The sequence below is a fragment of the Cheilinus undulatus genome, linkage group 10, assembly GCF_018320785.1.
Source record: "Cheilinus undulatus linkage group 10, ASM1832078v1, whole genome shotgun sequence".
NCBI lineage: Eukaryota > Metazoa > Chordata > Actinopteri > Labriformes > Labridae > Cheilinus > Cheilinus undulatus.
In genome coordinates this window covers 20,677,204-20,704,035 of record NC_054874.1, presented here as the reverse complement: position 1 = coordinate 20,704,035, position 26,832 = coordinate 20,677,204, and the positions used below count along the sequence as shown (strand labels likewise).

General features: G+C 40.0%; 1 protein-coding gene across 1 annotated transcript in view; it reads right to left on the bottom strand.

Annotated features, from left to right (window-relative positions):
• The window catches only part of nlgn3a (neuroligin 3a), a 241,061-nt gene that overhangs the window by 46,835 nt on the left and 167,394 nt on the right, over nt 1-26,832 (bottom strand). The gene's annotated exons all lie outside the window — the stretch shown is intronic.

Here is a 26,832-nt window from a genome sequence, read left to right as displayed (position 1 = left end):
CCATAAGTTTCAGAACTAAACCAAAGAAAAGAAAACTAAACTTATGAAAAATAGAATTTAAAAAAACAATGACTAAAAAACAATTTGAAGTAACTGCCAGAGTATCTCTTGAGTCATTTTTGCCGGTCCTATGCCCAGATAAAGGATGAGGGTTGGAATTGTGACATTATAAAAATACATATTTACGGTCTTTATTATTCACTTTTTTTCTCTCTCATGACATTATTCCTCTCTCTGACAGCATCCATTCAAAAAAGACTCCAGGTCTGAACACACATTTGACAATATCTGAACTGTCAAACTGCTCAGTCATTTTTCAGGGAGGTGGCCCCTTTCTAATGTAGCCTACATAATTATTAGGCTGCTATACTACCTGTGTATTTGATATGCTGCTAACATGACTTAGCTACATCACAGAAATCTTCATATGAACAATCTACATTAAGCTTATTTCAATTATCACTATAAAAGAATGCTCAATGCATCTCTATGTCTGCTGATATAGGTGGTTGAGATTGAGAGTGAGTCAGAGGCAGGGGCAGCATGCAGGGGCAGTGGAGACAGCTCTGTTGCTGATGTGAGTGCTGAGTGCTTCAGTTTTTTCTGCAAAGAGTAGGTTAGTGCTTGCTACACGGCCCAAAACAAGTTTAATTTCTAAAAATCAGATGCAAATATAGAATAAAAATTTAATTAAAATAAATAGAGAATGAAGTGTCAAAAAAAGCTGTCAGTGTCAGTCGTCTGTGTATTACACCAGAACATAATAGTAGTCGGTAATTGCAGACCATGCTGGCTCCAAGGAAAACGATGACAGAGGGAGTTAATTTTCAATCTAAAAACATGATAAAATGCACCAGAATGTGGGAAATTGCATCTACTTCTTTCAAAAGTCCCCAGTTGTTTATGCAGACAGGCTTTTGATATAAAGCAACCTAGAAGGAAATACAGGACATGCCCTGCAGCAGCAACTTAACACAACAGATGTCTGAAAAATTAAATGTTTAAGCCCTAGAGTATTTTTTGGTAGATGTCCCAATACTTTTTAACTTATGTCACATTATATAATTTTTATTATTTAGGTGAAAATCAGGGTCAACAAAGTGACCATGTAAGGTTCCTTGAAAAAAAATCCAAGTGTTTGCATATTAAATATTAATAACAATGAGTCTTGCCTGTGTGGTTGAAGACATCACTATGTCTCTTAAAAGTCAGATTACACACGAACGTAGATGCTTGTCAGCTGCTGCATATATGTCCTTTTTTTAAACACTTGACATGTCTATATTTTAATGGGATATTGTAGATTAACGGATAGGCTATAATAAGACAATAGAAACAGACACTTTAGAAACTGTCACTAATAACTTAGGAGTCAAAGAGCATTCATTTGAACAGTGAAAATTTCTGTTTCTATGATCTGAATTAGTCCAGTATTATTAAACAAAAAAGACAATATTTAAATTAGGTGTTTGATTCTCTTCCAGATTTGAACTTCATGCTCAAAATGTTGTCTTTTATTTCAACAGGTAATTTAATGGATTTTAAAGCCTTATTTTGGACAAATAAAGACACTTCAACCATAAATGATGAAATAAGTTTAAAGGAGAATAAAGGGAACAGACAGCATTTTCTGGTGAAGATTTGTCAAAGTGAGAATTAGAGATATCTATGAAACCTGCTGCAGTTTGGCTCTTTTTAAATAAACAGAGAAATTCATAACAGAAAAAAATCCAAGAATAATTTGTTTGTGTTGTTAATTATAGTACTTCAAAGACAGAATATTGGTATAGGCAAAAAAAACCCAAAACAAAACAAAACCTGGTATCAGCATTTTAGACTAAGAAAATCAGAATCAGCCAAAGATATTAGTGTGCTGCCAAAATCTGACAAATAACAAGAGCACTTTATCTCCAATGTCTTAGTGATTATCTCTGACAGGAAAGTATGACACATATGTCTGTAGTATGTGTTTCAAAAAAAAAAAAAAAAGTGTTTCACATCAGAATCGCATATTTTACTTTCTACAATTCTGAATCGACTAAAAAAGTCCAGGAATCAATATTTTTCACATGTACTTCATTACATTCTGAGAGCATTTTCAACAGCAGACCCACTGCTTTCCTCCGTGTGCCGTTTCCATCATAAATGCTGAAGCAGAATTTGTGCCCCTTTAAGCAGAGCTGTGAGCATTAGCAGCGCTAGCTCTTAGCATCGGTAATGTTTACATTGCTGTGTCTGACACACTTGCGTATTGCCTGCTCTGTCTTTGGAGCCGCGAGCCACTCAGCCTGTCCCGTTTCCACGAATGAAAAGTTCTAAGACCCAAAGTGGATTCTATAATCCCAGGTAAGAAGAAGCCTGGCCCAGCATGTTTGCTAAGTGTGCTAAACTAAGCCTACTTCAGGAATGGTTCATATGTTTGAGTTCACATCATACAGACATGTTCACCTGGAGTAAGAAATAAAATATCAGCCAACAACTGCTGATGCTGTTTTGTTGATTTGTGCTACCTATGGAGATGAGCTACTTTGCCTTTGTGTGCACTAGGTGAATTATTAAGGTTAGTGATAGACTCTGCTAAGGTTTAGCACAGAGGATGCAAAGTTTGACAAAGCAGCTGAAATAGTTCGAACACCAGCACAGACAATGGAAATGACAGGATCTGTCGTCTGTTTCATGTCAAAGACTGGTGTGATGGGCAAATGAGTGACCATGTTAACTGGTGACCATGAATGCATCTAGGTTAATTGCAGATAAAAAAAAACTTTGTTTAGTTCTTTATCACACTTAATTCTTCAAAAAATATATTAAACATAGCAGAACATGTCCAGTGTTTCAACAATGTTGTAACTATGACAACCACTGACACATTCAGCAGAAAAGTCAGCAGTTAACACGGTCGCTTATTTAATCAAACATGAACAGCTGACAGGGTTGTTTTATTCGTTGTCATCCATAAATGTGGCCCAGTTCTGGTTAAACAGAGGCTAAAGCTATATATGAGTATTTAGAGCAGTAAGGGCAGCCATTAAAGGACTGTCAGCATGAGTAAACTCCGCCCATAGAGCAACTCTGTATGGATGAGCCATACATAATGCTAACTGGAGCCTGGTTAACACAGTGGAGGCAGCCATTTGTAACATCATTCAGTCCAAGCAAACGAAACTCTGTAGTACATGGCTGATTACAAAAGCATCACTCACTCAGCAACATACATACATACATACATACATACAGACAGATGGACAGACAGACATACAGACTCACTCAGACACAGACATTGCATATGTAGGGCTGCCCTCAGCAGTCAGCCAAAAATGCTACAAAAGCATTATCTTGAGCACATTTTATTAAGCTTTTTTATGTCTACTGCTAATTTACAGCCCCTTAATGGACAGCAGACTAGCCTGATGTTGAAATAATCACCTCTTTTTAAGAAATCAGAAATGTGTTGTGAATTGGGAAATGATTTGAATCAAAATTGATTCTGAATCACACTGTGACCCTAGGATTGGAATCGATCTGGTGAAATTGATTGTTTCATCTCATACCAAATGGTACCGCTTTCGCCAAAATCGACAGACGGAAAATTCCTCAAAGTAGCTTTAACCTTTCTCAGTCAAATCTGCACTCTTCTTATACGAGTTTGCAGCTTTAAACACAATTCCAAGTCCATTTTAACATGAAAGCTGAGTCCACAGCTGCCGTCCTTCACTGTAAACAGCTTGTAGCATCTCATCTCCACCACAAATTGTCTCCCCCTCATGTGGCTGTGCTTTTTGTTTGTCTGGGTTTTTGCATTGGGAATGTTCGAAAGTGGCCTGTGTTGATTCAATGAAGCACTCCATGGTAACATGTTTTCCTGTTTGAATTTTAATCAAACACGGACTCCCCTTTTCCAGCCAGGGATGTGTTTTGGCTGTGACGGGGGTTGCAGTGTTGCTGGCTCTGATCTGAAGCTGTTCCCATGAACACCATCAGATATTCACAGTGCCAACCTCTGATGTCGAAGCTTTTCCTCCTCCTCCTCCAGCTTCATCAGGTTTGACACACAGAGAAATAGACTTGTGCTTTTTGGGTTCTTGATGAATTACAGCAACACAATCTACAGTGTTTGAATAATTTAACACCATGCCGCTTGGGGGAAATTAAAAACAAAAACAAAAAAACACACCTACACAGTCAGCTAACCTTTTCTTTCTGCAGGGCTCCAGGCAAAAGGCATCATCTATCTCTCCTCTGGGATTTTAAATCTTGTATCTTCAGTATGTCTGCAAGTGAGCAGCACGTTTTCTTTGTATTATATGAGCTGTGAGACATCTCAGAGGAGACCTCAGATACTCACACACCCCCTGTCTTTCTCCTTAGGTTGAGGTGAGGGGTCAATGTGGGCTGTATCCTAGGTAGTGAGCCCACAGAGGGAGGGTTTACATGTACAGCTCTTTAATAGAGACCAGAGGGAGAGGAGGAGTATGAAGGCTGGTCGGTTTGTAGCACAGCGGCGCTGTTTCCCATCGAGTCTCCCTCCTCTCTTCTAATGAGCATTCTATTAGCAGCTAGGGGACGGATTTAGGCAGTTAGGCATACGGAGAAGGCTGGCTAACAATGCAAGTGGTTAGCTAAACAGCTGTTCTCTCTCTGCTGCCACCTCCCATCCCCGGCTAATGAAGCCCTCACCGATGAGCAGGAGTCCCGGGACATGCCTGAGAACAGCCACAGACAGCCAGGCGGGGAATCACAGCAGCTCACAGCCCTCATAAAAAATATCTGTGTGGAGGATAGCTTCATGGATAGGACAACCAAGGCTCCAATTAGACAGTGGCTCTAAGGGGAACCCTAAGAATAGCACACTGGGCGAGAGCAGACGTCTTTATGAGGGCTGTGTGCGGCTCTGTGTTTGGAAAGTAAACTCCTCGCATTGTTTTTCTGAGTGCATAACAGCAGAAGTCTTGATGTTTTTCATAATGGATTATAAACAGATCAGTGTGAGCGTTTTTGGGAAATGTTACGCTGCTACATTTCATTATCCTCTACAGCGTGAGTGGTGTTCGCAGTGGTGGGCATCGATCAAGATTAGTGGCATGCCATATGGGTTTGTCAACATCTGAAATGCGGCAAAGGATGCACGCTCTCCAAACAGCCTTTACTGAAATGAGGAGAAATGTCTCAGAAGCGGGGCCAATTTTTCATTTTTATAAAAACATGACACAGCATTATGTTTGGCAGGTAAAAAGCAGCATTTGTTTTAGTTAAATGTTTAGACTGTCAAAGGCTTGATTGTCTGTCGAGGGCTGGGTCACCTTTAAGTGAAACATGAGTTTCGATGTACTTTCTTTGTGTCTTTGTTGAACAGTCACTTTAGCTGTCAAGGCTTTAAATGAAGGGCTGTTCTGAATGTACGACTGCATCAGAGCCCTTCAAGTCTGCACTTATATTTCTGCAGCAATTAGCCAGGTGTGCTAAAGTGTGAAATAGGCAACACTTTGGAGCACTGTGCAATATCTTCCCTGTTCCTTCTTCACACAGCTACAACTGTGTGAAAAACCAAACTGTTCATCATGAGGGACTTTGAGGAGAAACTTTGCTTTTTAGTGTGTGCTTTAATCTACATTTGTTAGCTCTTGGATGTTGTAGGAGTCGCACTGGGAGATTTATTTTACTCCTACAATCCTGTTCTGTTTTTCATCTAACAGATCGGAGCTTCGCTGTTTTTCTGATCCACTTTGTCACTAAACGCTTCAGTATATCCTGCTGCTATTTCACAATAAAAGCCTCAGATGGTGTGATCCATTTTTACAGGCAAAAGTGTGGTTTTGTTCCAGAAATCTGTTTTTTCTTAACTGTTATATCTACAACAAAGATATGTGTGACCTCCTCAGACATTTACATTAAATCAAGACAAAAGAAAAGCTGCACAGAGTGAAGAAACCATTTTTCAGTTTTTTTTTGTTTTTGTTTTCTAACCCCAGGTTTTAATACCAGAATTACCAGAAACAAAAAACAATACCTTTTTTTTAAACCAAGGGGACACAACAGAGGTCCTTTAGCCCTGATTTTCAAAAAACATTTAACTCCTGCTTAACTCCAAGATACACCAGTGCTTCCTTGCTCAACACTCCTCCTGGAGCTGTTTCCTTCCTCGATCCTCGCCTCCTCCAGGTGCATTTAAGGAACTTGGAAGATCCTTCATCATGGCGAAGGGAGAACGATTCCCCGGTCAGTGGAGGAGAGAGGAGGCGAGGATGGACAAAACTTTGTAACGAGGAGCACCCTTATTCTCTCTCTCTTTGGCTCCCTGGTCTCCTGCTACCTCTGCATGCAGCACTCCTGAGTTCACTCTGCAGTCAGAGTGAAGGTTGGGTATACAAGAGCAGGGAGGAGCATGACAGTGACACACATACTCTCTGGACATGGCAGCTTGGTACGCTTGAGGTTTGCTCTCTGGTTTAACATCTAGTTTTTCTTTATCCAAGCATTTTTCGTTCTGTCCTCACAATGTCTAGATTGCTGGGTTTTTGTTGTTTTGGTCTGGGCTGTAGTTTGCCGGTTGTCCTGTTTTCGGTGTTACTTTTCACTTTTGATTAGTTACCTCTGCCAGGGAGGTTATGTGATCGGCAGGGTTTGTTAGTTTGTTTGTTTGTTAGCAACATAACTCTAAAAGTTATGGACGGATTTTGATGAAATTTTCAAGAAATGTCAGAAATGGCATAAGGAAGAACTGATTAGATTTTGGGACTGATCCGGATCACCGTCTGGATCCAGGAATTTTTGAAAGGATTCAGTACTATTGGGAGATAGGGCTAATGGCGGAGGTCTGTGCTCTCTGAGGGCTTTTCTAGTTTTGTTAATTAACTGCATTTTTCATTAGTAAAGCTTGGATTTTTGTTAAAATTTAAAGTTTTGTTGGTGTCTGTTTATGTTACTGGTCTCTTTGTGTGTATGAGCCTTTGTTGTTTAAAGTTAATTGAAGAAGCTGTAACAACTTTTTAAATGCTTGCTCTACCAACTGAGCTAGACCGGCACCCAGTTTTGGTCATATTTTTGTAATTTTCACTCTTTATAGTTTCTATTTTCATTGGACAAAAACAATATTTGAGTCCAGTTTAAGTCAACTTGTGATCAAATTTTACTCTACTTTAAGTCAAAACACTTATTCTCTCTGAAATAAATTAATAAAAATTAATCCTTTGATTGACAGGCGACCAGTACAGGTCTTACCCCACCTTTCACCCAGTTACAGCTGGGATAAGCTTCAACCACTGCGGTCCCCAACGGAGAGACAGTGTAGAATAATATCCATCCATGCTAAGGCTGGATAGAACAACTTTAATTGGCGGCGTCTGTCTGTTTCAATTTGCACACCACACCGTTGCTCCGATTGTCCTTGATACCTCTCAGAAGACTTCTTGGGTGTACTGGTTCGAAACCATGAAAAGTCATAAATATGTAAAGATTTTCTATAAAATCCCAAGCAAACATATGCTTAAGTCAATATGTCAGTGTTGCCTTTAATTAGACACGCTGTTATTCTAAATATTTAACATGGATTGTTACCTGTTGCAGGTGTGGGCGGTAATGGATGGCCCACACCCACTAATCTGCTAATGCTTTCATTTCTACAGATCAGCTGAGCTCCTATAGCTATTTATATTTATTATATATTTACTGCAAGTATTCTTGTGGCTTAACTTCACAAATGTCATTTGCATTAAATTATTTTGACTTGAAGAAAAATATCACGCTTGTTTTGGGTTTGATATGCGCTTTTACATTATAGTAGTCAGCTGATAAAAACACTATAAATATAAGCTTTTCTTGAACACACCATGATGACATTTTAATTTTGCCTAATTGTCATTTACCAATCAGATCTTATACATGTAACAATTTTATGCTATGGCAGCTCATTTGATTAGCGAACAGGCTTTAATCTGCAGGTTTCATCATGAGCTCTGGCACAGATTTCAATGTTTGATTAATATTCTTAACTAACAGATCTCAAAACAAAGATTTGAAGGTTTTTATTTCAGCACAGCTCTTTCAAGTAGATGATGGAGCAGCAACAGTAGCAGCAGACAAAGACAAGAGGTGATTTGAAGCTGACAGATGAAGGTGCTGCATTTTAGTTTAATTTTATTGACAGGACTGATGTGCTAAATGCTTATTGGCTGGTACTTCAATTAGCCTTTATAATTACACTACACCTCACACTGGGCGACTCTCACCAGAAACATCTGAGTATTAACCAGGTGACTGGATAAGTGATTACAGACATTAATTCCCATCCAGTGATGGAATATTTCTCATAAAAATCAGCAAATAATGATCCGTTTTAATCAATCAGGACACCTGTGACCCACAGTCCTCTGCCCACACATAGACTGAGAAACAGAGAGAACACAGCTCGGCTATGGCTGCATCAGAAATACAAAATGTATTGGAAAGAATGACTTGATTGCACAAATTGAATGCAAAGGACAAGCACTGTAAAACAAACTGCAGTATGCACTGCAAAGATGGAGTGCAACAAGTCTTTTACAGACCAGAGAAACCATTTGCATTACAGTCTGTAGCTACATGTTACAGTTTACCAAGAAAATGGCTTTAACCTGTGGGGTATTTGGTCATCAGCAGTTCTTGCTCTGATAGACCCTTCAGGTTCAGTACAGGTTAACTGCAGGATTGATGGAAAGTTCAGTTATAGTCATGCAACACAGCTTTTCACAGTTTCACAATTGTGCAACAGGTGAGGTGAAGATACCATCACCTCTGCTGAACATTCAGCAGATAAAATGGATTCAGTTCAACAAGATGAGCTGGGAATCAGTGTTTAGTGATGTACAGTAAAAGCCATGTCAAGCTAAGAAGAAGTAAAGTGTCTATACATATACTGATTATTTAAGGGACATACACAATTAGCTGGCTAAATAATTAGCTGTAGGGAGTCCCATGAATAGCTGTTTAATTTTTAATATTTTTTATTAGTTTATCAGTTCAATCTCAGTTAAATGCTTGTCTAAACAGTAACACAACTGCCCAGCACTACCCCACAATATCTCCAGTTAATGGCCATCTCCTTGCTGCCATAGTGCCCCTTAACCCTAATGTAAACATTAGTTAACAGATAGAACTGATAACGTCTATTTTGCTTCTTGGCAATAAATCTCATGCCATCGGAAAGCCTATATATTTACATAATACACAAGCAAACTATGGTGTTTGCAGTGAGGCATCAGTAAGAGAGAGAGAGAGAGAGAAAGAGAGAGAGGAGGTCGGGCAGTGGTGAGCGAGCAAGAGAGAATAAAGCAACAGGCGCTGATCTGGATCATCATTCACCCATCTCGCTGTAATATTTCCATGGTTGATATCCACATGATAAATGAGCAAACTTTGGTGTTTAAAGTGAGGTTTTGGTGGTGAGCAAGCGAGGTGGAAGCAGCGGGAACTGTTTGGAATCATCGGTCAACTTGGACACGTACGAAATTTCGCATAAAATTGAACCTGTTCCAAAAAAACAGGAACGAATAAATAACCTCCTTGATAGTCCATGTGTGCTAAATGGAAAAGGTCTATAAATCTGTCCCTGTGTGTGCGCTGAAATGCAGGCTCATCCTCGTCATTCCAGCCCGTCAAAATGACAGACAGCCTTCAAAATTCTCCATCATCCTTCAAAAAAACCCGTCAATGATGGAGAATATTTGGTTAACGCGACCTCTAGGGATGATATACAGTCTGTGCCAGGTAAAACTCACATACACACTAAATTTTTACTAGTCAATTGAATGCAACAATAGTTTGCATTTGAAATAGTTTGCCTAGGAAACGTCACTATTTTTTAATATCTGATCTGGAAATTGATCTGATGTGTGAGTGAAAAAGGTCAGAAAATCCCTCAGAGCCATCATGAGATATTGCATTCACAAGCTGGCTTGGACAGATGGATACACTGCCAAAATCCTAACGCTTTAAACCTTGGCTACTGCTGACTGTATGACATAACATATTTAACACGTGAGGATTGTTTTAGCACCCTAGATTATGTTTATTGTTTGAGAAACGATCCCACTAATCAGCCAATACTGAAATCCTTAAAAGCTGACCTGTATTTGTGTTTTACACGGTAAGCCTCACAAAAATAGTGCAAATCAGGGTCCCACGGCTTCCAGATTGTAGCAAATGATGTCTCATGACTTTTTGCAAATAACCATTTTTGGCTTTTAAAGGCCTCAGGGTTTTTCTTTTCAGCTCTAATAAAAACTTGGTCCTTCATTCTTTACTCTGAGAAAAAAAAAAAAAACGCTTTCAGGCATTTTTCTGTCCTTTGCAAGCAGACAGAAGTGGCGAGGAGGCTCCTTGACGTCATACAAAGTCAATAGAGAGCCATGAATTGTTTTCTTCTCTTGTGTGGGTGGAACTTAAAATGGCTTTATCTTTTTAGTCTGGTAAATAAATAAAGGAAGTGATGCTTGAAAGGCAGGGCTTTTTTGTTGTTGTAAGTGTGCGCTGTCTGTATGTATCCTTCCGAAATCCTAAAGGAACAAAAACCCTTATTGAGGCTCGACTTAACAAAGGTTTTCAAACAATAAAACCTGCAGTTACCCTCATGAAGAGTTCTTACATGCAGCTATTGTTTTTTGGGAAAGGAATCAGTTTCAGTAAAAAAATTCATTTCAGTTTAATTAAATAGGAGCAGCTCTTCTAAGGGAAATACTCCAGCTAAAATAAAAAAAAATCTTAAAATAACATTCTCTTTTCCCCCTGCAAATAGTACCAAATTACATAAATCTTTCCAGGAACTTCAGAAAAAATTATGGACCCAAAAAAAGAAGCGTTTCTGTTTTATCTCCAAACATGAAAGTCTGAAAGCTTTCAAAGCTCTCTTAATGCTGCACAAAACAAATTCTGGAGAAGTGATGTTGATTACTTTCTTTCATTAGAATAAGTCCACAAATGGACAATATACATACTTCATTCTGCATTTAAATTTACTCCCACATTTAAAAAAAAAATCCCAATACAAGCAGCAAAATACAAGGACATGACCTTGTCTTCTTCAATGCTTGATAAAGCTGAAAATCAGAGCCTTTCAAATTCTAAACATGAGGGCTTTCTGGTGCCCTTGGAAGGATTTTCTTTTTCCATTTTGTCAAGTACCAAGTGTTGACTTGTAGCTCCAAGGTTAGCTGCAGACTGCTAATCTTGTAACATAGTTAATTTTTAACGCTTGGGTGTTTTTGGGACATGTCTTTGTGGGCAGATAATACCCAGATCTCTATCTGACTAGAGAAAGCTGTACACAAATCTCCAGCACTAACCCTTGAGCTGCACAGACTCTTTAATTTTCCTGCTTATAATCCTACTGTCTGTGTCACACAGCTTCTCACCCCTCTGATTTAACTTGTGAGGAAAAGGTGTGAATGATTCACTGTCACGTGTGGTTGGATCATATTTTCTCCTGGCTGGTTTGTTAAAGAAAAAGTAGCAGCCTTGCATCTGTAATTATATTTAATTTGTAAAATGCAGAAGCTATTTGAGAATAAAAGCCAAGTGTCAGACTGCATTTTTGTCTCCCATCTCCTCAGGATGCAGCAACAGGCATCCTCTCTGTCCAGATATTAAGCTAAAATGAAAACAAAAGAAGAATTTATATCCAAGAGAGGGAAGCTGCTTCCCTAGCACCGTGCTAATATCATTCTCTGACACATGCATTCGATTTAGTGAGTCTCTCTTTTACCAGTGAAAGGGATCTATAGCTTATGTTACCTCTCTAAGCTAAAAATCTATTTCAGCCTTGTGGGCCTGAAAGCTAAAGATTTAGTCTTTTTGTCAGGTTGCACAATGTCGGCCCTTTCTAGTAGAGATTTCTGCAAGTCAGCATGTTGGCTGAAGTTGCTCTCATTTGGGATTTCATTGTGCTCAGACTATGTAAATTTTACAGCTAAGGCTAAAGTGTTTGCACTGCCCAGGAGTGAATGTCTTGGTAGGCTACAGCTTGTGACTGCATGTGCATGTACTCACACCCAGAGGACTCGTGCAGAACATAATGTTAGTGATAGGGGTCCAGATGGCATGCATTTTTTATGGAGGGTGACCATAATTCTAACCCTCCAAAAAGGGACACTTAAATTTAATCTCAAACCCACATGCACGAGGGTATGTACATTGTGATGTTTTTCATTAGCACACCTACTAATATGAAAATTGTATAGATAGATAGATAGATAGATAGATAGATGGATAGATAGATAGATACTTTATTTCATAAGGGAAATATTATTATCAAAATTGTCAAGATTAATTGAATTAATAATTATTAAAGTCCACATTTAGTGCACTAATATCTTTTAATGGAGATTAATCACATGCTTTATTGTCCCCCTCAGTCATCAGTCTCTCTCTGCAGCCACAATGATGTAAAATAAGTCCACCACTGCTCCTTTATGTCTAATTTCACAGTAAAAAAACTCACAGACAGCTCAGTGGACATGTCAGAAGTTGTCTGCACCTTTTTACTGCGCTCTTATATAATTTTAGGTCCATAGCAACTTCTTTTTTCTGTGGTTTTCAGTCTCCCTTCAAAAGTAGTCTGTACCCAGACAGGAAGTTAATTACCCTTTATTTAAGACAGTAGAAAAATTAAAAATGGCACATGACATCATTCTTTCATCTGCATAGTTTTTCCAGAATGCCTTTGGGCATTAGACACTTTTGCACCATGAGTGAAGTTACTGACTCAGTTAGACAAGTCCTGAAGGCATGGACTATTCTCAGCATGACAAGGATATATAACTGGATTCTGTGGCAGAGTACATTTTGGGTGAAGTGCACCTTTCAGTTTTTCACTGCAAGGACAAACAGTTGAAGGTTGTTAAAGAAAATGAGTTCTGGTAGCATTAAAGTTTAAAACAGCTACTTCAATTCTACATATTTTTAGTACTTGAACCATTTTAAATGTAAGTAAACAGTAGGGGGAACTTCCCTTCAGGGATTAATAAAGTTCGTCTTCTACTCAATCACTTAAAGTATTTTTTTCTAATGCACTCAAATTATTTGACAATCATTCCTTAATCTGCAGAGTTTTCCCAGAATGGCTTTGGGCAGTAGAAACTTTTGTTACTGACTCAGTCAGGAAAGTTCTGCCTATCACAATGCAATATTGATGGTACGTGATGGAAGAGGACTTTCTGCTTCAGTATGTCTACCTTGAGTGACATAAATGTTCAAGATTGATAAAAATAGGGGAAATTGCAGTGGATGAAGTTCACGTAGCTTTACGAGAAGTATTAAACATGTTGTTTTGAGCTGCATAAACTGAATTTTGTAGGAAAGTTTCAACAGTGTAGTTGACTTCAAAAAGTTAAGTTAACTCAACAAAAATGAACGAGTACAATTGAGTTTATATAACTGAAAATGGCCACACCCCTGCTGCTAAAGACTATTTTTCAATTACTCAGTGTTTTATGTAATCAGCTGCCGCTAATAGTTTGAGTTCTATTAACTCATCAGGGGTTATAGTGTAAATTATGTATTTTAACTTGAGTCTACTCAAAATGTATTTCCACTACTTAAACATTTGACATAATCAGTTTCAACAAATATTCTGAGCATGTTTGATTTCACAGTGCATCATGAATGCTTGTCTATCTGACATAATGCAGATCTTTTGCTCAAAGATTGGTTAACAAATCATGAATGAGCTTTCACATGTGGTACGTTAGTTATGTTTTTCTATTGGCTATATAGCAACTACATTAGCCATACTTTCTTTGACGTATATATGGACAAGCAGAGAAAGTGTAGCAGACAGGGTGCATTGTTTTGGTATTTCAATTGGCTAAATTGAGACAGGGGATGTCTAAAAATGGGACATACTAGATTTTCCTTGGAACAGGGGACACATGGCCTGAAAATGGGGCAGTCCTGGGTAAATAGGGACATATGGGCAGCCTATCCTTATATCACACAGTTATTGTAAAATACTGCACCTTCGTCATATAGTGAAGGAATTGGACTGATGTGTTTCCAATGTGGCACTTTTTATCGCTGATTGTAGAAACAATTTTCCTTCCAAATCATCCTGTCTGTAAGCACAGGCTGTGGCACGCAGGATACATTCCTGGATGCCTATAATCATGCAGAAAACAAGTTTTTTTCCTCTCTGCAGATCAAGCTGTTATCCTAGAATTAAGCAAGTGCAAAGTCGTACATTTCCTATTTCAGAAAAGTTTCAAAAACATCACCTGAAACAGTTTGAGACACCTGCTATTTCCTTCTTTTCTCAGTGGAAGATGTATATGAAACACATGCTATGTAAACTGATGAAAGATGTGACGGTGCTCTCAAGCATGGCATCGCAGCTCCACAGTGATCTTATATTTTTCCTGCAGAGGCACTGTGCTCTCTCTCTGCAGAGATAAACAGATGTATGGACACTGAAGGAGTGACCCAGCTGGCCGCAGAGGTGAGCTGTCAGCAACAACAAGCAAACACAGAGCGCTTGTGGTCATTACTGAAGGGCAAAGTTCGCCTAATTACACTCCGGTTGTTCATCTGGCAGACAAACATGGAAACAACAGTCTATTTAACAACACATAGCTGACCGTGTTGCCTAGCAAGGAATGTGTAATGAATAAACCTTTGTAGGAAAAGATACAAATAAGAATGTGCGTTGAGGAAGGCCAAAAAAGAGAACAGACAGTGCAAAAGGAACAGACATAATGAAATGTGAAAATAGCGTAAGAGAAACCAGAGTGGTGGCAGAAACTGGGCCAATATGTGTAGAACAACAGGGAATAAATGGAGGGCTGAGGGAGAGAGAGTGAGATGGAGAAGGTGTGAGAGGAGGGGGAGGAGGGAGGGAGGTCAGTAGAGATGTGGAGATGGGCGGAGGAGGAGGAGGAGGGAGGGGAGATGAGCCCCCCAGTGCTCAGCTGTCAGTGCTTCCTCTGCAGGTGGGGCAGGAGGAGTGCCAAGTCTCCCTCTCTCTCTCCCACTCACACAGACACCCATGCATCACTCTATAATGGATGCTTTACACTGGTGCCAGAGAGAGAAAGAGTGAGGCAGAGCGAGGGAGCGAGGGAGACATGGTGAGAAGACGAAAAAGAGAGAGACATGGGGGAGGGTGGGAAATAAAAAAAGAAAGAAACCGCTATGAGGTACAGAGACAAGAAAAAGCCTCTGAGGTTTAGGCTGTGGAGTCGACAGACAAACAGACAGAAACCTCCATCAAGTCATTAGACCAATCAAGGGAGGAAACAGACGAGACAGTCTGGGAGCAATACGATGCAGCTATTGGTTTAATTGATCTAAAGCCTAACAGGATCAAAGAGCTCCGGGGCACAGCCGAGAGCTGCAGCCAGCTAGTGCCCCCCCCCCACCATCGCCGCTGCTGCTGTCACCGTCCATTAGGAGGTGTATGAATGCGCCCTTGACAATGATTTATCAGGAATGATTCATAGATGGCATCTACCTGAACTAATGACTCGCCAGTGCCTTCGCTGGAGATTGCGGGTCGTCAACAGATGACATATTCTGTAGTCACCTCGTTCATCAGCTGCGATTAGATACCAAAAACAATCTCAGCGATACATCAGCAGATGGGTCCTGTCGTATTGTCTTAGAGAATTCTGCTGAGACAGGACATGGGTGCCACATGTCGCTCAAGCCACCTGAGACCATCTGTACAGTGGTGGATTTGAGGCTACAGGTATACACAGCGCTCTGAGCTATTACCTTGGTTGACGGAGGCATGGATTTACTAAAGTACTCAATTATCCCCTGCCTCTTTCTCTGACCTGCTGCCCGGCTCTTTAACACCTATAACTCCGTGCTTTATAGGCTCAACTACCTGCTGCAAGCGGAGACAGACTGATGGCCAGACTGCCTGAATGAACTGCCTTCACCGTTTTGGGCCCATTTGTCAATTCTTCATTCCTCCTCTCTGTGCTGGCGAGGGATAGGTAAAGCTGCCTCACTCTGATGGACAGCCCAACTGGATATTATTTTCCAGGGTGTTACTGCAACAGGCCATCTGACCTTAGTGTAGTCATTTTTAGCCTAATAACACCTCTCACACCACACATTACTCGGCGGTGCCTCCTCTTTTCTCCTGCTCAATAGGACTTTAGCTTCATTTTCACACCCGTAAAGAGAAAAGGGAAACCGGTTTCCAATTTCTTTTGAGCTCGAAGGAGAATTATACCAGTTAGTTGTTGAATATGTTTACATTTTAGTCTACAAAATTAAAGCTATTTTGCTGTATACAAAGTGAAAGTCACTTTGCGGCTGAAAAATGCCATATAGGCCACTTGTTAAAAACAGTTTTCTTTTCCCCCACAATGACGGACTGTATGGCAGACAACAAAGCCAAGTCGTCAGCGTAAATAAATACAAGTATTCTTGCGCCGCAGAGATGGCATCCCCCTGGTTTAATTATCGCTCCTGTCAATCGAGGTGGAAGAATACGGCACCTGACAAGGCGCGTCCTCATTCTCTCATCTCGCGCAGGCCTTTTTCACACCCTGAGATGCACAGACACCCTTCAGCAAACAGCCGAATCAAACCTGGAGATGGAGGCATTCTGTTGCCCCAAACACTCAGGTAACTTTACAGCGAGCGTCGACTTGCTGAATGCTCCGACACCTCAGAAATGGGGTCTTTTCAACTTCAACAATTGTGCTGGTTTTTCTCAAGTGCAAGGAATTTGCACAACAATAGCAGCTGCATCACGTATGAATAACATCCCAGGGATGTGGTTATGCTGCTATCTTTCTGGTGACTCCGTATCACATTCCCCCTTCTTGCAAGGTGCCTCTATTTGATGCCTCGACTCCACAGACAGCTGCAGTACGTGAGCCCAGAGGAATGAAGTCGACACTGAGCGTGGATGGATCGCACCCCTCCGATCCGTACGCTGAGAGCTCAGCTCAGGGACATTATAGAGTGGGGGTGTGCAGGCCTGTAGGCCATTCCACAAGGAGAACCTCCCATGGGTCTCGTTTCAGAGAGGAAACCCACACGTATTATTTCCAAAGGTCAGAGCCAGATGTAACATTACAGTTAGAGCAGTGATGGAGTATAACACTCACACACTCTTCATCCACAAGGCCTGTTAGCCTCCTTTACCACTCTGTAGGATAGGGTAATTCGGAGCAGCATTTATATTAGCCTTAGATTACATGTCGATATCTCAGGATAGAGCAATGCTTGAGTACAGTATTCCTCTTGGCTCAGCAAATTTTCAGCTTGCCGCACTACAGTAATGCTGGTATTGTTCCCTCTAATGACTACTACAAACTACGCAAATGATAGTCAGAGCAGATGTAAGGTACTCATGACAACACAGGCTTCCAATCCCTCTGCCGCTCCACACTAACAGAAAGACTGACAAAGGAAAATTGATTTGATGTCGGTCTCATTTCCTTCCCCTATCAGAGCACAAGTTAAATACATCCTAGAGACAGCAGAGCAGACATTTGTGCTGATTTGTGCAAGGAAATCACAAGATGTTCCCCAGAAGACCTGAGATGGAGGTCATCTCACATGCTGTGTTGGCTGAGTCACTTATAATACAGTTAAGCCTAAAATATTAGAGACAATTAGGAGATTCGAAGCCAAATTCATCCCTCTGAGTCACATGCGGATTATAGCTAGTATTAGGCGGTTAATTCAAACCAAACCATTATGGAGATATTTCTTTAAAAAATAGTGCATTACATGACTTAGTTACTCACTGCTAAGGTTAATTAGCTACACTACTAGTTATTTTACTTTTTTCAGATACATTGTCACTGAAATGCAAATTAAAAATATGAATTCAAACCTTAAATGTGCCCACATCAGCACAAATCCTTTCCATAATAAGGATGATGTACACAAGATTGCGCTTTCTTCCCTTTGATGCAATACAAAATAGTTTAATACAAAAATAGTGACACTAAGCCTATTTATCTTAGCTTTTGTCTACGCCTGTTGTTGTTGAAGATCAAACCTCAGCTGTCTTTATCCTGAGCATCACTTGGAATCTGGGGGTCTTTAGCTACTAAAGCAGAGCTACAGCTTTGAATTAGCATGCTGCCTTTGCAGGTGCTCGGAAAGATTTGAGTTCACAGCAGTGGGGGAGATGTTTTTGGCTTGTGCACAGTTTACACAACAAATAAGAGTGGATGACTCTTTAAAAGATGTCTTAATTTAAGGTGCTGTTCACCTGATAGTTAAATCAGTGGTAGTCGTATCTAAGACAAGCTACCTCCCCAGGACCCACTTAGAGAATTTAAACATCAAATTCAATTTTTTTTTTACTTTAAATGTCATAAATGTACGTAGACCAAAACTTAGAATTTTTGATATTAAGCTAAAAAGTTGAAAGTGAAACCAGTGTTTTCAGTTTTTTTCTTGTATTTTTTTTTACTTTAGTCCGTTGTTAATTTATGACACTAAGAACTTGAAATCTATTAGATTCTGATATCAAAAATGTAAGACTTTAAACTCAGAATTTTTGAGTGTTTCTTGTTACTATCTGACTAAAACTCTGAAATTCTTAGTTGGTTTTCTTGTAAATATACAGTTTTATAAACTCAAATATTTACTTTTTTTTTTACCTAAAAAAACCTTTTAAACAAAAATGGACAGTTCCCAGTTTAAAAAAAAAAAAATACTTCATTGCCCTAATACATCATCACTATGTTTCTAATAGTGTTTTGTATATATGCATATCGGATTTTGACACATAAGAGCAGACAGGTATAACATGAAGATAAAGTGTTTAAATTATAGTGTTGAGTTTACAGTTAGTTAAATGGCTTAGTATTTAATTTATGTAGGAGCATTGTTATGATAGTTGATCTCCTGTGTTTTCGGTTTATGTGATTTTATGTGTTTATAACGATGTTTTTTTTGTTGGAGAGATGTTTCTCTCTCTCTCAGGTCGATGAGCGTAAGAGCACTGGGCAGTCACGGCTGCAGCTTGTTAGGCGTCGAGGCTGCAGCTAATCCTTGGCAATTGAAAACTCCTTTTATTTACCTCATTCTGAACTTTCAGATGCCAGAGTATACAACAGCTTCCAGCGAGGTAAACTGGCTCCTCTCTAACCTTTGAATCTTGTCATTTTTGCCATCAAATTATAGTGAGATTTTTTGCCTTGTCTGACACCTTTTTGCCCTCCTCTTTTGCAGTATCTCGATCTCTTTACCTGTACTTCTGCCAACTACCACCCAGTACAGTCACCGTCATTTGCACTATTACTATTGTGAAATAAACTTCTTTAATACTACTCATCTCATGCCCTACGCCTCATCATGCTTTTATCGCAGTTGTTTCTTTAACATTCAAACACTATGTCTTATATTTATATATTGCAAAAAAAAAAACAAAAAAAAAAAAAAACAAAAAACAAAAACAAAAACAAAAAAAACAAAATCAGTTGTAGAGTTGTTTTTATTTTAGAGGACATATTCATCATTTAGAGTTAAATAAAAAAAACTTTTAAAAATAAAAATAACTGGAACATTTACTCTGTATGCAGAGTAAACTTTACTTTATATAGACTGAGACAAAATGTTATATTTTTCAAAGTACATTTTTATTCAATTTGAAAATTTACTCAGATGAATTTACTGTGTGAGTACAATAAGCCTCATATTCTGATAAGTATACATTTTTTAGACTGACACATTACATTATTCTTCATAAATTCATGTAACATTAAGTGGTGCATTAAAAGTATGAGTAAAAAAAAAAAAAAAATACAAAAATAAAAAAATCGTGTCCAAAACTAATATCTAGATTGAGTGTTCTTTCCAGCATACAGTCCAAAATACAAATCCAATGGACTTGCTTCTTAAAGAAGAAACTCTTTGTTTGTCCACTCTTCAGAGACAGGAGGCTGTTTTCTACAGGCAGGCATGCGCTGGAGAAAAAAAGGAGGTATTTTCACGGAAATAACCAAACTAGAATGAGTGTTGCTGGGGGAAACTATCTACTCCACTGCAGAGAAAAAGGAAAAAAGAAACCTATAAGATTGGAAACTCAAGGGTAAATGTTATTGGGTTTGAATATCAATAAGTTACTTGCACTAGTCAGTATTCCTTTCTTCTTCAATTAGGCCCTTGTTGAGATAATTGTAAGAGGAAATGTACCAGGTGGATTTTACTCTTCGCAATTTGATTTAAAATTCAACCAACTAAATCCTCCTTTAGCAAACAAAGTAAGAACAGTTTAATTTTGGTTGTTTTTTCAGTCATTTTACATTCACATAAGATAACAGCACTTGACTAGACTTGACAATAAAGGACAAGGCATTGCTTGTCTGTGATGTTCCTAGGAATATAATTCACATTTGATTATCTGCAAATTATAACTACTTTTATTCAACTAGTTGAAAGTCAACCTTTGTACAACTTTATCCCCATTTCCCTGACTAAAACTGTGCTAAACCATGGCACGCCTCTGAGACTCTATGGGTCATATCAGTTCATCCTTACACTGGATAGAAGAGCATTGTAACTGTTTAGCTGGGTCATCATCATCATTCAAACTTTGGTCATGTTTAAGTGTAACTAATAGCTGCTCCATGCAATCATCACCAGTCCTCACCTTTTCATTATCATTGAGTTACTCATGCTAACAGATCAGTTACATTGTTTTATCTGCTAATACCACACATGTCCTTGCTATTGCCATTTTTGCCATAGATCTAACAATTTTGACATAAATCAGTTCAGTCCACTTTGTCAAGAAACCCACGTTATATGCAGTTATAAATACTTTTTCTTTATTTGCGCATATTAATTAGCATCTATTGCCATTATTTATGTTTGGTGGTGTGGCTGTTTTAGGATCCCCTGTGTGGAAAGCATCAGCCAGAAACAGCTCACATCCCTGCTCTTCCTATGCCAACAAGGAAAGCCTGAGGCAGGGGAAAAGGAGGAGCTGAGGTGGAGGAGGGTTGGTAAGGTGGACCTGCTTTCAAAAAGTAGCATTTTTTTTTGGCCCTGAAAACACCTGCTCCATGTGGATGAAACGCTGACACAATAAAAACTTTTGCGGATACTCCTTAATGCATCTCTGTGTGGGTGGCCCCTAAATTTGAGGGTCAAATTAGCTAATAGCGTGAAGCAAATCAGCTGTCCATGAGGTGATGAGAGCGTGCATGAGATCAGCTGATCTCAAATATACGGCAGCTCTTGATTCCATGGCCTGTTAAAAACAAGCTCCACTGGACTAAACTGTAAGGCCAGGAATTTTAGACTGTGCAGTTCAATGGTAGTACCTTAAAATATGTCTTAAAAACTTTTTATGCTTTTGCTCGGCTCCAAAATTGAATCTGGGCCAGGCTAAAATACACATTAGGCAAAAGGCTAGCACCAACACAGCTGATGTGGTGTGTATGGGTTGATATTCTTAATTCACATCTTGCTAGAGAACCAAGGGCCCAGCTATTTCTTTGCCACTTAACCTAATGTTTCCAAGTGCTCTTACAGTGGATCACTGTTGGGTTTTTGAAGATAATATAACAAAGATTTCAGTCAAGGCAGCCTTTTTTCAAATGGTTTTGAGAAAACTTTCCAAATAAGCTCAATACAGAGCTTTGCTGATTAATTGTACTTCTCTATAAGAGCATCTACAACTTGCCCAACCTGCTGAAGTGAGTGTACAGTAACAGCTCCTATGACATTGAAGTGTAACTGACTCAGAAATTCTGGTCAGGGAATCCACAGCAGGAGGTTCAAGATGAAGAGAAGCCATTAATAAAGTTAATACTTCAGGTTTGATTTAAGAAGTATGCTCTGCCACACCATTTGATTTTTTTTTTCAATCTCTCTGATCCGTGTTTCTGCACTTCCCACGATGCATTTCTTCACTTAATCACCACCTATGCTATCCTTCATGCTAAATGGATTCAAAACTTGTTACCCTTTGCTGAAAATCAAGCACTGCCCTCTTAATACTTCTGGTTCAAGGGGTTTCAGTGTTTGCCAGGTGGTGTGTTGCGTTAAAAAGCCGTGGTACTCATTGTGCTGCGGTAATAAAACCCTAGCGTTTAACATGCACATTTATGGTCCTCAATAACCCAGAAGTCTTAATAAAAATGAAAGCTGACATTGGCATGAAGGATCCTCCACACTAGCTGTCTTTAATGTCCAAGACGTTCCATTAAAAGGGGAGCACTTCCTCAGAAGCCGAGCTTTTATCCTGATTGCTTACAGGAAGGGAGGAAAAAAAAAGAACCCAATGACCTTCAGTGGCTGTACTAGCCACTTCTCTCATGTGTTGCTCGGTGAATGGCCATGCCTGGGTGCATATATGTGGACAGCTGGGTAACGCACATTGACGCGGACAGATGTGCGTTAGTAAGCAGTGGGATTTCTGCAGGATCTGATGAAAGAAAGAGACATATTGACTCTCTTATACGCACTGAGAGATATATGTTCAGATATATGTTCAAGCAAATTTGTCTGAAGCTACTTGGTATTCTGCTCACACATACAGAAGCCTTCTCACTTCACTTTTTTTAAACGTCATAATGACTATTAGCAGATAGGGAAAAAGCCAAATCTGCATGTTCAATTAGGGCCTGCGCGATGCCAGATAGATAATACATGGACTGGCTAATGTCCTTGCTTGTGAACTTCTTCAGCCGCTTTCTGTTTGAAGCTGTAGAAATAGAAGATGGGGACAGAGAGATTTCCCTCAGTGGGAACACAACTGTTGAGCTACATTTAATAAGCCGGTCAAAAACACTCTCCTGCCGAGAGAGAGACGGCGCTTTTAATGACCATTCCGCTTCCTAAGTCTCAGATGTGTAGCGAGATTGCTTGCCAAATAGCAGACTCAGGCAGCCATCTTATTAATAGCAACTCACCACACATGCTTCAGGACTTGGGAGCAGAAAATCCAGAGAGAGAGAGAGAGAGAGAGAGAGAGAGAGAGAGAGAGGGAGAGAGAGAGAGAGAGACACACTGGCATATGGAGAGAGAGCGTGTGTCCCTTCGCATGCTTTTACTGTGTGTGAAGGCAGGGAGACAGATGGGTGCAGTGAGGAGGAGATTAGATGGAGGAGGCAGGGCAGGGACTGGGGTCTAAAAAATCCAGACCTCACGAGAGGATGTCCACGCTGGATGTGGAGGGCGGGGGGGGGGGGGGGTGTTGGTGATGGATGTACCCTGTGACTGTAGCCCCTCGGCACGCCCACACGGAGACGACACCAAGGCCAGGCCGGAGGAGCAGGCAATCAGAGAGAGAGGCCGGAGGGCTGGGATGATATAGGGGGATCCAGCTTATTAAATAGGCTTCAGGAGGAGCACGGAGCATCTGAAGTAAGTTGTCACTCTGCCACCAACCAACAGGCAAAAAAAAAAGCAGTCTCCATTAGATGGAGGGTGGTATGCACTGTAGGCAGTGATGACAGACTGTGTACAGTGAGAGTGGGAATACGGTCATTAAACACACCGGCACACAGGGGAGCTTCAGAACAGTGTGTCATCGTTGATTTACTTTTTCTTTTTTTAACTGCACAGGCCTCGTTATTCTGCATCCGAGCTGCAGGTGAAGGAATGTTTGTGTGCCGGTGTGGGCACGTGTGTAGGTAGACATATGAATCATATTATTCAAGTCCTGAATTAAACAAGTCACAGTCATTGTGACAACACAGCCTCTATTTTTGGAAGTGCACTTTGATTTTTATTACTAAAGCTAAATAAAAACACAGAGATGAGGATGCAGGGGTTTGGAAAGACTGTCATGGGTGGCTTGTGCCCACCTTGAGATCTTATTGGCCATCCCTGGTCTAACTCATAATCCTAAACTATGATTTGCTCTCTGCCTTGTCAGAGGCAAGATATACTCCCCCCCTCCCAATGTGACACAGACTTTATCCAGCCCCAGAGTCATGTAACGTTGCATAAATGTTAGGGCTAAATCAGATTTATGGAACAATGCCTGCGAGCTGTTTCATCCAGACGCTGGAGCTGCGCTGATTTCACACTTGGTATGCATCATTCTCCAATCACCTGACAAACATCCTAACGACTAGCGGCCTATTTCAGCAGCAAGATTTCTAGTCCCTCCCTCTGCTCTGACATTGCCAACTGAATCCCAGCATCCCCTGTAAGCTCCAAGAGGCCGTAAGATTGTATGCCATCACTTGCTAAGTTTCTTTTTTTTTTTTATGTATTTTTGGACTTTTATGCCTTTATTGAAGACATACAGTGAAAAGAGCATAAGCTCAGAAAAAAGAGCATTAGGGATGCAGATTTAACCTCCAACTCTGCATGTAAAATACATTTCTGAGGAGTGATGAGGTCGAAGCCAAGACACAACTCAAACTATGTTCTGCTGCTTCAATAAACACTGCAAAGCAATACAAAAATGTGTACTGAAATACAACCCCAATTCCAAAAATTTTATATGTTATTTTATATAACTAGGGGTTGAAGGGGACATATTATGCAAAAATCACTTTTACAGGCATTTCTAACAAAAATATAGCCTGTCTTCAGTCCCCTCAAGTACCAGAAATATCCATTCCCTGACTCCCTCTCTTTCTCCACCTTTCAGAAAATGTGTGCTAAAACAAGCAGTTCTCAGATTTTCCCCTCATGATGTCATGAGGGAAGTTAGCACCACCCTCAGGTTCAGTTTGCCCTCCTGCTTGGAAGAAAGCTCCGCCCTACTCTCCTGATCTTCCTCTCAGCTGCCAGGTGAAAGGAGGATCAGGAGAGCCACATCCATTTCCTGAGAGGGTTGTGGTCAGGGGCACAGTCAGACAGCTCAGTAATATTTAAAGCCACAGACACAGAAACAGCTCATTCTGAGCAGGGTTGAAGCAGAGGGGTTTTTAGACATGCAAAAATCCAGTACTGGAGTGTTTATTCAGCAACAAACTTCACAGACCTGGGGACCTCTGAGACCAATATAAACTTGATTTAAAAGGGTAAAATATGTCCCTTTTAAATCAGTTTGGCTGTCAGCAGTGTAACACTTACTTCACATGTGAGCCCTAGGAAGTATGGATGCTGCAATGCCGTGGCTAATGGAGTTTCTATGAAGCTAAGCTAAACCAAACAATGTGTGGAGACAGTCTGGGGCTATTATGCATGACAAGGATGAGTGTATTATGTATTAACTAGTGCTGTTACTCAATTAAAAAAATGAATCAAGTTAATCACATCACTACACTGTGATTAATCATGATTAATCACAGCAGTTTTTGAGTAGTTTAAGTATAATTTTATATTTTTAGATTTTTAAAGATTTTTATTGTCAGGTGCTTCATTTTTGGCTGACCGCTGAGGTCAGCCCTACATGTCAGTGTCTGTGTCTGAGTTAGTAAGTAAGTTGGTAAGTAACTGACTGACATAACTGTGCGAATTTATAAGCCTCACAATGCAGAGTTGCGTTTGTTTGTACTAAATGCTGGCAGTGATGGCCACTGGCGGTGCAGTGGATTATTCGTTGTTTGCAGCCTTTTAGATCTTTATACTGCATTTGTTATTATTGTTTGGCACCAGGTCAGATTCATTGTAGGGGTAAATTAACTTTGCAATAAACTCGATTCGAATACTTCTGATGATCAACTGTACATTTATGTTGCTGTGATGCTTTCTTGTATCCTGCCTCCAAAATGCAAAACTAAACATAAGGCCCCTTTTCTGAGACACAGTTCTGTTCACACTGAAAGGAAATGATTGCATGAATCCACCACTTATGAATCCAGGTGTGCTTTAGCCACACTGTGTAATTCATGTGATTGTAGTCCTTTCACTTCAATTTTTACTGAATCCCACCACTTTTGACAGCTCTTTTGTTTACTGTGTCGTCTTGGCAACGGGAACAACCCACCAATTTTTCAGTTCCACAGTTAAGACTATGGGAGTGGACGAGGATGAGAAGAAGTGGGGCGGGGGGGGGGCTGTGAAAGCAGGTGCAAAGAGACATTGCTTCACTTGGATTTCCTGTCACACACTGCAGCCCACTCCACTCCTAAACTTTATATAATTACAACAATCTGTACTCTGAGAGAGACTGTGTGAAATCTGATTGCCATTGGTAACATTCGCAGCAAGAGTCCTGGCGTGATAGAAGGCTTCCTGTTTCAATTTCCTAGGATCCCTCAAGTTTTACTGGCTCCTTTTTTTTTTTTAACAACCCATCAGTGGGGCACACATTTCCATTCAGGGGAAAAAACAGACCCGGTAATATCCAATTTACTAGGAGGCAGAGGAGATGGTTTCACTGGCAGTATAATAACATGCTACATGGAGCGTGGCATTATGGAGTATGAATGAAAAAGGCATTTATGGTAAAAATTCAATCCGAACGCAGTCATCATTCATCGGAGGAAATCAAGGCAATTAGTAACACTTTAATGCAAATTGGAGAACGCAAAACACATCACAAATCCCTGGCACTGTAATGGAGCAACCAGAGACGAGCGGCTCAAATGACCTCTTTCAAATGCACTCTGGAGATTTCCCTCTGCCTAGTGACAAGAGGTGGAATTGTGTCTGTGTGTGTGCTGGTTAGCTCCCACAATACTGCCTTAAATCAGTCTTAAATGCAAGAGTGATCTCTTAATGTAGTTCGCTTCCATGTAATGTACAGTATAAATGACATGCTACATTTGCAGCCGTGTGTGTCTGAGGCAGCATGTTGGTGGCTTGTTAACATGTTCACAAGCGGGTTGAGAGCGTGGCTGGATGTGCAGATTTCTCATTTGGATAATATCAACAAATAAACAATGTAGGGAAACAATAACACTGCATTATCCTGATAACCTGTCATGTACACAACACCGTAACAATTAAAAGCAAACAGCAAGCCTATAAACG